The sequence below is a fragment of the Nelumbo lutea genome, chromosome 1, assembly GCF_056320005.1.
Source record: "Nelumbo lutea isolate HS-2025 chromosome 1, American lotus-T2T, whole genome shotgun sequence".
Taxonomy (NCBI): Eukaryota; Viridiplantae; Streptophyta; class Magnoliopsida; order Proteales; family Nelumbonaceae; genus Nelumbo; species Nelumbo lutea.
Genome location: NC_142684.1, coordinates 20,891,557 through 20,903,450, shown reverse-complemented (window position 1 = coordinate 20,903,450; position 11,894 = coordinate 20,891,557). Strand labels below are relative to the sequence as shown.

The 11,894-nt window shown below is 37.6% G+C and overlaps 1 long non-coding RNA gene across 1 annotated transcript; it reads right to left on the bottom strand.

The window, feature by feature from the left end:
* Positions 1–3,378: 3,378 nt before the first annotated feature.
* On the bottom strand, positions 3,379–5,607 carry LOC148873877 (uncharacterized). The gene is made up of 2 exons (XR_016104488.1): positions 5,343–5,607; positions 3,379–4,174 (listed from the first exon to the last, which is right to left on the bottom strand). It is a non-coding gene; the product is annotated as an uncharacterized LOC148873877 (long non-coding RNA).
* Positions 5,608–11,894: the final 6,287 nt, after the last annotated feature.

The following is an 11,894-nucleotide window of genomic DNA, read 5'->3' as shown; positions in this document are numbered from 1 at the left end:
TATGATGCTTCTTATGTTATCAACTGTGAACATTTCTTGTTTCATCCTTTTGAACTGCCTAGGTAGTTTCTACTTTCTAGCTATGATACCCAGATACTGACATGGACACACAGACGTGTATATGGGAAAGAAGGATATGACTCTCCATTCCCTAAAATCTTAGACATCAATATGAGTTGATCACAAACTATAAACTCTTAAGATAATAGGAAAAAAAAAAAAAAAACTGTAAACAAAACCCAGTTGCTTGCAATCGTGCTTGATGTCAGATGCTTGATTACTATTGTTGAATTGGGTGTGCAATTCCATTTCCTCCCTTCAAAAGCCCAGCTTCATCCTACTTTCCTCAACCTTTTTAAGGTCAAGTGTCAAGTCAACTATCTCTTTTATACCAAAGAAAACCACTGTAGGAAACTACTTTGTCTGCTATCCAAGCAAAAGTAAACATTGAATCAAGTCAACCAGCAAACAATTGATTCTACAACTGGATGAGAAAGGAATATTTAGAATACCAGTCCATTCAACACAACACAAACCACTGCAAAAGTTGCTTTTAGAAACAGAATTTTCAACAAATGGGCACTCAAGTCAGCATCAGCAATCCACCCAAAACGAAATTGGCAGGTAAAGATATCTATTAACCGAAATCTTAGAGCATATTCTTCACCAAAAGATAAAATAAATAAGTAAAATAAAATAAAATAGAGCATATTGACCTTATCATCTTGTCCACAATTTAATGACCCATCTGTTTCTGATATTGTAAGAAAGGCTAAAACTGTAAACCAGATGCATTGAACTTAGTCTCCCAAATTGGGGGCCAAAGTAACGAGAAAACCTAGAGCACCGAATAGAACTGGGTGACTGAGATTTGAAGCACCTTCACTGTGTACATGTGCTGCTGAATGACGCTAGCCCAACCAGTCTCTGCCTAACCACGTCAAGGGCTGATGTGGCTGATCCGAATTGCCCGTCAAATGTCAGCATCAGGTTGGCCAAGTGTTCATGTTCTTGTCCACCTCGGCCCCTGAACAGACCATGTTCTGGACTTCCCAATGGTGTGATCATTTTATTTTCAATCTGTACATATGTTGAGTGCCTGTGGGGCGCACATGTGGGCAGCCGATCCCGTCTTGCTGAATGTTATCGGATCATCTCTCACTGACCGTGCCCCACAGCCCCTGAACAGGAGTTCAGATCTGCACCCAACAATGTCCCACAGTGCATTTCCGCCATGTATTGGAAACATCTCCTGATGATATATCAGACCCGATGATGTCATCATCAGGACATGTTCTCAATACAAGGCGGAGATGCACTGTGGGACGTTGTGGGGCACCCCATTGTGGGGTGCAGATCTGAACTCCCTGAGCAGGAGAACGGCTTCGGTCAAGGCTGTATAGGCTGCTTGAACGGGTGTTGCCCTGATGGAAGCCAAATTCCCTTAATAAACCATGTTTTGGATTTTTCAATGGTAACAATTTGGTTTTATAGGTGTTTATTGAAAAAATACTGTCACATCAACGTTATATAGGCATTGGTGTTTATTGCAGATGAAATAAAATGAAACAACTATTTGGTTTCACCATTTATCAAATAAATGATAGAAAACTGAAACATTTTGATTTTTGTGCATGGGGCATTTGAGAAAATGTGAAATTCTTGTTTCTCCAACTGACTGTTTTTTGAAACCAAATATTGATGCGACACACTTTAATTGGTATTAATCTGAGGTAGAGAGTAAAATCATTTAAAGTGACGCACAACCAAACAACAAAATTAAGAAACGTTTAAAATAAAAAAATATAAATAAGCATTTAAAATGAAAAAGTACAAATAAATGATTTATCCATAAATGTCCACGGAAACAAACACATACTATGTGAACAGCTGATCTCATCTCATTAAATGTGATTGGATCGGCTGCTCACAGAGAATGCCCCAGGTTCATCCCCTCCATGAGAACATCTCCTGTGCTTGTGAGGGGCGCATTATGTGGGCAGCCGATCCCATCTCCTGCGGAATGACGCTAGCCCAACCATTCTCTGCCTAACCATGTGAAGAGGTGATATGGCCAATCCGAATGCCCATCAAATGTCAGCATCTGATTGGCCAAGTGTACATGTTCTTGTCCACCTCAGCCCCTGAACAGACCATGTTCTGGACTTCTGAACGGCAACCATTTTATTTTCGATCTGTTCCAAATAAAGAAAAAGGCGGAAACCCAGTAACCTACCATATGGGTGGTTGAGGTGAGTGGGTATAATTCATGGAACCCTTTTGGGCTGTCATGTCAGCTGCTCACATGCAAGAAAGCCCCATCTGGGTCTGAAACCCGATTGTTGCTTCACAGATATTCCAATCAAACAAGAAACAACTCTAATTGCTTCCTGTAACTATACACAGTTGCTCTAATTGTTCTGAAGGAGGTCTGGTCGCTAGCTCTTGGCTCTTCTAATTGGGTTTTTGGGAGTTGGAATTGAGCTTCAGGATTCAGACCAGCAAACAACTTGGTTGTTTCTTTACTTAACCACAAAACAATTGGTGGGTTTGATACTTCATGGCAGGTTTACTGGGTATGACTGAAAAAACAGAAGAGGGCATGTCGAAAGGAGCTCTTGAACAAAAACAAAAAAAAGGCAGCATTGTGCAATGGTGGACAAAAGGGTTATACCTTCCTCGATTAAGTACCAGACACCGGAGAACCCCAGATTCACCTTTCCATCCTGCTTTGTCCTCTTGCACCGGTCAATCCAAACACAGTTCAGAAGAAATGAATTTTACCCAAATGTGTAGAAGAAAAATCAACATAAGAATTTGTGCTACTTTATTTCTGTTACTACCTTTCAGATTTCTTTCTAGTTCCTTTGGATTGTTATTACAAACCTTGAAATTAATTCTATAATTTCATCTAGTTATTGAACCCGCTTGCACCCCTTGACCGGGGCCAAGTTAAGTCGGGTTGTGGTCAACACTAATAAAATCCCTATACAAGATGTGAACTCCAAACTCTATTTCAGGTTGGGTTGGGTTCAGGTTCGCCCAACCTTTCAACTTCTTTTTGAAAATGTTCTTATTTTCTAGATTTAAAAGGTTAAATCGGTTGAGCTCAATTTAGATTTTGCTATGCATGTGTGCAATTAAGGTTGCGTTTGGAAACAATGCAAATGGAGTAAATCTCAATTCGGGGTAAATTTGCACTCTAGTTCACTTTTGCCTTTATTTGACAACATGTGACATTTGTCAATGCATATTTACATTAATAATAAGATGTAAAAGTACATTAATAAAAAAGAAATAAATGGGCTTTTGATAAAAAAAAAGCATGTACTTTATTGGAATTTGTATTTCTAAAAGTATGTTTGGTAAGAAATTAAATTTGTCAGTACAAAACTAATCCAACTTTACAATTTATATGAACTGTTTTACACTCTACATATTTGCATCGTTTCCAAATGCAGCCTAAATAAAAAATAAATAAAGATATTATATAATCACATTTAACTTTTATGACCTACACCAAAAAGATTCAAAACTAAGGCAAGACATATATCACTCTAGAAGAAATTTGCCTAAAATTATTGACATACATGCATAGATAAATAAATACAGACAGACATTTATGGCTACATAGTTGCATATATACAATGCATAAATATATGCATACTAGCATGTTTGTATAATATTCATATATAAGTCAGATTTGGATTGAATCTGATTGGTCAAGGCTTCAATCACAACCCAAATCAAAATTCATACTTTTCAACCCTAACCCTGACCTGAATTTCGACCCAACTTTTAAGGATACACTAGGATTAGGTTTGGGCTTACCAGCCCAGCCCAAATTGCAGCCCTAATTAATCCAACTGCTCCCTGGAGATTTAGTAGCACAAGATCTTATCATCTTAATTGTCATTTATATTAGCAGGTAACCAACCATTCATACTGAATCACACAAAGGATCCATGAATTAACTGGTTCAGTTTTCTATTGGGTGGCTGAACAATCTCAATAAACCCATCATAACTAAGTCCATAGGCCTTAATTCTCATGGAAAATACATGCCGATGTGACCCTCCTGTTACATCCATACACGCTGCACCTCAAATGTCATTCACTCACAACCACATCCTTTGTGAGACCAGAGTAACTTCAGCAGTCTCCCTTGTCCAGACTGTCTAACAAATTATCAAATAACCATTTGTTATTTGTCAATTCAGTTGGTTGTTGTTATAAATGCACAACCCCTGAACTTAAGTTCAGATCGGTTTTTCACATTAAGAAAACAAGAATAATAACCCATGAGCCATCATACCATCATACAAATGAATACTTGAATATGACTTCAGCTTGAAAATTCCAGTTTCTTAGTAGTATAAATGCAATGTCATTATCTAGAGCTTAAAATAATTATAAAATCTAAGGTGTATCTGCTGCACCTAATGGTGTCAATCGATCGGTTTTGGATTAAACCCTGTCCAGTCTAAAATTAAGTTGGACGGACTGGACGGATCAACAAGATATTGGATTGGACCAATCTAGTAAAAAATATTTACTAGATTGGATTGGACCTGGTCCATCCATGATAAATTTATATTGGATTGGATTGGATTAAGTCAATTTCTAGTCCATTGATATAAGATAAGAATATAGGTGTCAATGAACTAGGTTTGGGTTGAAACCAATCTAAATCAAAATGAATTTAAACAGATTGGATGGTCCAGACATTGAATTGGACCAGTCCAAAATATTCATTGGACTGGATTAGACCTGGTCCCTTTATAATGGACTCACATTGGACTGGATCGGATTGGACCAAATCCGGTCCAATTAACATCCCTAACTGCACCATATAGTAAAAGACATAATTGATTGAACATAATAGTAAGTATACCTTGTTAAATGTGAAGATACACCTTGTAAAATATGAAGTTGTGGACTAATGAAAAGTAGACTTTAAGGTGATTGATCGAGATATAGATTTAACGTGCAACCAATATTAGTAAGTGTATCATAGTTGAACTTTAGAATAATAAAAAATTTTCATATTTTTCCTTATATCACCCAATTGAACTTTGGTTAGAGGGATGCACAAATGGGATATTGACTTCGGCCAAGATCGGGAGTGCTTATATTAAAAATAAGTGCTTAAAAACAAGTGCTTACTTGAATAAACACTTATTTGCATTCGACACCCAGCTTTTTCAAGTGATTATTTAAAAAAAAATAAGCATTTATTTCATATTGGGTGTTTAGTGGTATTTTTCTCCAATAAACACTTATTTTTTCAAGAAGACAACTTTAACGATTGTGAAAAAATGACAGAGGAGAAGAGACATTACCTGGTTATCGACCAAGGAGGATTGATTGTTCTGGATTGAAAAAATGATAGAAAAAAAAAAGAATTGCTGCTGGTTGGAGAAGATGGAGGAGAAGAGAACAAAATGAGAAGAAACCAAAGAGGATACAAAATAGAGGAAAAGAGGACTGATCGAAACAGAGTATATGAAAAAAAAACAAAGAGGACTGATCGTTCTTGGCTGAAAAAACAAGATAAAAACAAAGTGAAATGAGAAGAAACCTTACCTGGTTATTGGCCAAGGAGAAGGTGCTGCTGTTGGTTGGAGAAGACGCAGAAGAGAAGCTCAATAAGAGAACCCTAGCTTTTCACATTCGAAGGGCAAAAAAAAATTATAAAAATTAAGTGGGGATAATTTTGGAAGAAAAAAAAATCAAATATGTGCTTATTGAATAAGAACTTAAAAGTTAGCTATATATGAAATAGAGGAAAAGAGGATTGATCTAACTAGAGTATATATGAAAAATAAAAAACAAAGAGGATTGATCCAAAAATGAGAGAAAAAAAAATGAAATGAGAAGAAACCTTACCTAGTTATTGGCCAAGGAGAGGGTGCCGCTGTTGGTTGGAGACAACAGAGGAGAAGAGAAGCTCGATAAGTGAACCCTAGCTTTCTACATTCAAAAGACAAAACAAGAAATTATAAAAGTTAAGTGGGGATAATTTTGGAAGAAAAAAAATGAAATATGTGCTTATTGAATTAAGAACTTAAAAATATGCTATAATTTTAGACTTATCTAACAAGCACTTATTTTAGTCTTATTTCCCAAATGCCGATAAGTGCTTAATGGTGTGGCCTTGGCCCAAAATAAATAATTATTCGAATAAACACTTAATTTTAAATACTCCCAATCTTAGATTTTGAAATTTGAAATGTAAGACAAATTATTTTTCTTGGAAATACATTAAATTCTCCCATGCTCTAAGACTCTTAGACATGAATGAACACTAATTTGCATTACATGCTTATGAGTTGTCCATGAAGACATTCTAGATAGCCCAATATCCTGAACAAGGATGATTTCTTCTTCCTATATATTAATGACTTGGCTAGAACTAAAAATCTGCAACCACCTTTCATTCTCTACTTGTCATCTTTGTATAAGGGTTGTGCATGCAAGGTTAAAATAAGTCTTAAAACGCTAGGATATTCAAAGTTAAGTATCAAGTGTGAAAATAATAGGTATTTAACAAAAATAAAAGCACGGAAACAGTGCAATATTCCTTTTTTTAATTTCGTTGGTCTCATAATTACTAATATATTATTTTAAGTTAATAAAATCATCCAATTCAAAGTATTCAATATATCAATAGATATGACATTAAAAACTGATATATTTCATACAATATGCACCAGCACATTGCCATACTATAAACCTTAGGGCTATGCTAAGTTTTACTTATATAGCTCTAATTTGTCAGATGCCCTCATGTAATATTTATACTTTTAGAAAAAAAAAATAAAGCCAAAGTAAAAAATTAAACACTGAGAGGAAAAAATGTACGGGAAAATTAAGAACAGCACAATGCAGATTTCTGAATTCCGCTGCAGACCTATAAACATTCAAAATGTCAAAATCCCTCATTCTATACATCAATGCCCATCCGTGAATTGGCATCAATTCCGAACTGGCATCCACCCCAACTGTATTTTGGGCCTAAAAATTCTGACATTGGGCTGAACTGTCATTCTCCCAAAAATATATGACTCTTTCATACTTGACATAAATTAAGCGACAGTTTCCTTAGCTGCAGAGAGATAGTTGTGGTACATATATACATATATAAGCCTTGCCCTCATAGACTTTTTGAGAGCAAATTAGTAAATAACTACATAAGAAAATTAGTTATTATACTAATACAAGTAATATGGTATATATTTAATAATTACTTGAAGAGAAACAATGTTAGAACAATTATTTGTTATACAATTTAATTGATCGAAGACCATCTATGACACCTATGGCACCTGTTAGAAGAAGTGATCTGTTATAAATTGAAGTGGCTAGATGAATAATGACAAACCGAAAAGGAATATGCCACTGAACAGAATAGAATGGAAAAACAAGATTCATGTAGCTGACCCTATATAGTTGGGACAAGGTTTAGATGATAATGGTGTAATTGAATTAAATAAAGAATTATCCTTGAAAAATCAGGAGAGAGAGAGAGAGAGATGGTGATGGCCATATGATGACTATATGACCCACAATTGCAGTTTTGGGTTGATGAAGGATAAAAGGATTATGAACCTGATTTGCGAGTTAACATTTTCACCTCACAAGGGGGCGCCCCACAATGTCCCACTGAATATCCCTGTCGTGTATTGGGAACATCTTCCGATAATGACATCATTGATTCTGATACTATCATTAAGAGATGTTCCTAATACACGACGGAAATGTATTGTGGGACGTTGTGAGGCGCAAATGTGAGCTCCTGATTTGCAAGCAACCTAGACAAAGAGATTGTAAGAGGATCCACAATTTGCAGTTATGGGTTGCTCAAACGATTATGAACCTGATTTGCAAGCAACCTCGAGAGTGACCCTGCACAGAGTTACTATTTGATGATGTTGATAAGCTTTTTAAACCACAATTTGCAGTTATGGGTTGCTCAATCGAATATGGCACATTCTTTTCCGACCTTGGCATGGCAGCCCAATGGCTAAGTATGTGAGAGCTATCATGATTCGTGAGGAAATGTTATAATCCATTCTGAAGGATGCAGCAGTGCTGAACCAATTCTTCTTTTTTTTTTTCTTCATTTTTTCTGCCACTTGAGTTCCATTTTTTTGGGCTTTGTGTTCATTTTTTTGGATAAGCTTAAGGATTTGTGCTTTCAGAGCTTAACAATGTTTTGGCGATTTTTTTAATATTTTTAAAAGAATTTTTATCAAAAACATTTTTTGCTCAATTTTGTTTTCTACCTAGAGTTCAAAAGTAAAAGCTTATCCAGTGGAATTAAAAGCCCATTTGGGAGAGCTGAAGCACAGCATTGGTTAAGCTGTTTAGTCAATAGCCATGTTTTCAGCTTTCAAACAATTTCTGACTCACTAGGGATTTCACCACATATGGCTTATAGGCTGTTTGGATGATATCCACACCCACTTTGCAAAGTCAGAAGTAACTGTGTGAAAACCCTCCAAACGGGCACTAATTCTCCCAAACATAGAAGATGATAGAATCAGTCTCTCAACACTAGTCTGAGGATCATGGTGATCCAATTGAATGGTTCACAGTCCAACCTTGGTTATAACAAGGCAGAGGTTATACAGATTGCACCAATAGATACCAGATTGATGAGTGATTAGAATCACATAAGTAATAAAGATTGCGCCAATAAGGCTATACAGCTTGCTATGAGGTATTTTCAATGTAGAATGGCTGAAGTGGCTGAAGTGGATAAAAGAATTAAATAACAAGATATTCAAGAGTATATCAATCAAACCAATTTAGCTTCAACCTCCTTAATCACTTCTACAGCAATACAAAATATAATCTATTCAGTTCAGCCACTTCAACTGTTATCAAAAGATTCAATTAAGGGGGTGTTTAATATTGTGGATGAGAAATTAGATGGTGTGGATTGATTCATTGGGCCCTAACTATCGTGGTGTGGTTGATTTTTGTAAGTACTCGTCACTGTGATGTAGATGGTGTGGATGCCTGTGGACAAACAAATATTGGTCATTTATTGCATGTTTTAAATACATATCTTGGTTGAAATGATCCATAATATTCAAATGTGAATGAAATTTTACGAGATAGTGTGGATCGGTCCATTCTATAGCCTCAAATTAAGAATGAAGGCCAATAAGGGTTTTGTATGGACCATAACAAACCATCTAAGACTTAATTTGTCCACAACATGGAACACCCCTAAATTGGACATTGTCTGTCACTATAGATACCCCTTTTATTAAGTACGAGGCTAGTCAGGTGTTTGAAATAGAACCCCTATTAACTAAGTGGGGCCCAATAGGAATGGCATGATGATGTAGATTGACAAACAGACTGAAGCTAATCAAACTAGACAGTCAGACCGTTCAGCTTGGGAACCGTTTAGGCAACCGGTTCTGTTTTATCCCAAATCCGGTCCTTGGCCAAAACCGTTGAATCGGGCAATGATTTGTTGACTCGGGCGTTTAAACCGTTGACTTATTCAATGGTTTTGGCCGTTTTTTATTTTTTAATTATTTTTAAATTTTGTTGTCAGAACGGGCCATCCATTCGAACCGAACAGTCAAACCGTCAACCCAAAAACCGATGGTCAAAATGATTTCATTTTCAAGTCATTTTTTAAAACCATACTTTCAACAGAAATATTAATGGTCCGGGTCTACCTGAACCAACCAAACCGATTATATCAGTTTTGGTTTTGAGAGTTTGTCCTGATTAATAATTATTGTTATTCTAAATCGATTCAGACCCAAACCAATTATATTGTTAATAATATATAAAGGCAGCTCAGTTTTTTTGAAATTTTTATTATAAGTTATATTCAAATGGACAAATTTTATAGATTGTATATAAAATAATTTTGGTCAAAATACTTGTTTTATCAATATAATCAATTTTGCTAAGGTTATATTATCAAAACATAAAGTTATAAACTGATTGATCAGTTTGGGACTGGTACAGTATTTGAGTCCCAATATGTTTCTAACAAAATACGTTCCAATACGCTTTCAATATGATTTGACATTGTACATTTCATCATGAGATTGATAACCACTATAAAAGTAGGAATCTAAGATTGTATGAGATGTGTAGTTTCACATCATGTTGGAAATACTGGGAAATTAAAAAACCACAGTAATGGAGGTTGAAAAATTCTGTTATGTAAGATTCAAAAAATCAACACGTATCAGCCTGTATTGGCCGATACATATCGTATTGGGAGCTTTTCAATACACCCCTACAAAGGGTGTATCGGGGTTTTGACCGGCTTAGGGGTGGATAGACCTTAAACCGGCCCCTTTGAATCAAATTTGAAAAAAAAACTAAAAAAAATAACCGATACTGCCCGATACGCCTCTACTAGCATATGAATATTTTGAACCTTGCTACTATATATTCATGTCACCAATAAAGCCTAGCTCGTACGAACTTTGATTGTGTGTGATCTGGAAGCTCCTAGCTGGAAGATGACCTGGACCTTAGTCACATGGCGAGCTGGACCAAGCTGCAAGACAGAGGATTAGAGAACCCAGGGCGGCTAACCCGGCGAGGTTGCTCTGATGCTTAAGTCGGTATTGTATGATGGTTGCGAGCTAAAAGCTTCAGTGCTAGAATACTAGTTAGCAAATAATCCCGCATACCTGAGTCTTAGGGGTTGATGCCCTTATATAGCTGGGATGTCGTGGGTCTCGTGAAACGCTCTCAGAATCTCTGGCTCATGACATAGGGATCCGTTGCGCTTTTGAAGGTAGGTAACGTACCAATTAATAAGGCTCAACATTTCCTTCCGATTCGGGCTAGGTGAGGATAAGGCCTACAGTTACGCGGTGTGATTCCGAGAAGTTCGAATATGACTAACGAACTTCTAGGTTCGATTATGTGGCACCTCGGCGCGCGTGGGTACCGAGGTGCCCCGGTTTCAAAGTGCTCTGGTTCTTGAGGTCTTGCAATCTGCTGTCATGGCACCACACGCTGATCTGTCGTCTGGCTAGCAGGCTGCATCCACGTGTCCCTTACTCATTAGGTCGGGTCAAATCACCCCTCATCAATTGCCCCCCACTCCACGTGCTAGGGGTCCCGACTCGGTGCAGGGAGTTCATGGTGAGCCCAGGTGGGTTTGGCACGACTTTCAGGCGGTTTGGGAGGTGGCTCTTCGGACGGACCTGCATAGCTCGTTGGCTCGACTAGGGAATACCCAAATTGCATACCGGGTACGCGCGGACGTCATGCTATTTATAAACTTCGCGGACGTCAAAACACGTGCTCAACCGATTTCGATCTCGGGTAGCGTGCAACCGATTTTCATGGGAGCCATCGGATCACATAGATCTCGATTGTTGAGTTCTGGTCGCGGTGGCTATAAATAAGGGCCAGAGGGACCCATTTTTCTCACCACATATTGCATGCTCGAGTTTGTTGAGGTCGCGCTTCAGTCTTCCAGGTCGGCTTAGTTGCCTTTTGCATCCGAGGTCTTTTGCTTTCTTCGGTCTTCTTGGTGAGTTTGTCTCTCTTTGTTTCTGTTTCCTTGTCTTGTTCCTCTAGTTCGATATGTCTAGCGTCAGCTTAGGTAGTCTTTTTGGCGGGAGTGATGAGTCTGCTGAAGCTGAGGTGGGCACTCAGCGCAGGCTATAGAGTCACACTCAGTCGGGGTAAATGGCTCAGCGTGGGGTTTGGACTCCAACCCATCCAAGGTGGACTCACTTTGGTAGGAGCGCGAGCATTCCGGCAAGGGGGCCTCCACTTCGCATCGAGCTCAGGGACCAGACAACTTCAATCCTTCAACAATGATGGCTGACATGCTCCTATCTCTAGTAGCTCGGTACAAGCTGCCTGATAGCCTTGTATACAACATT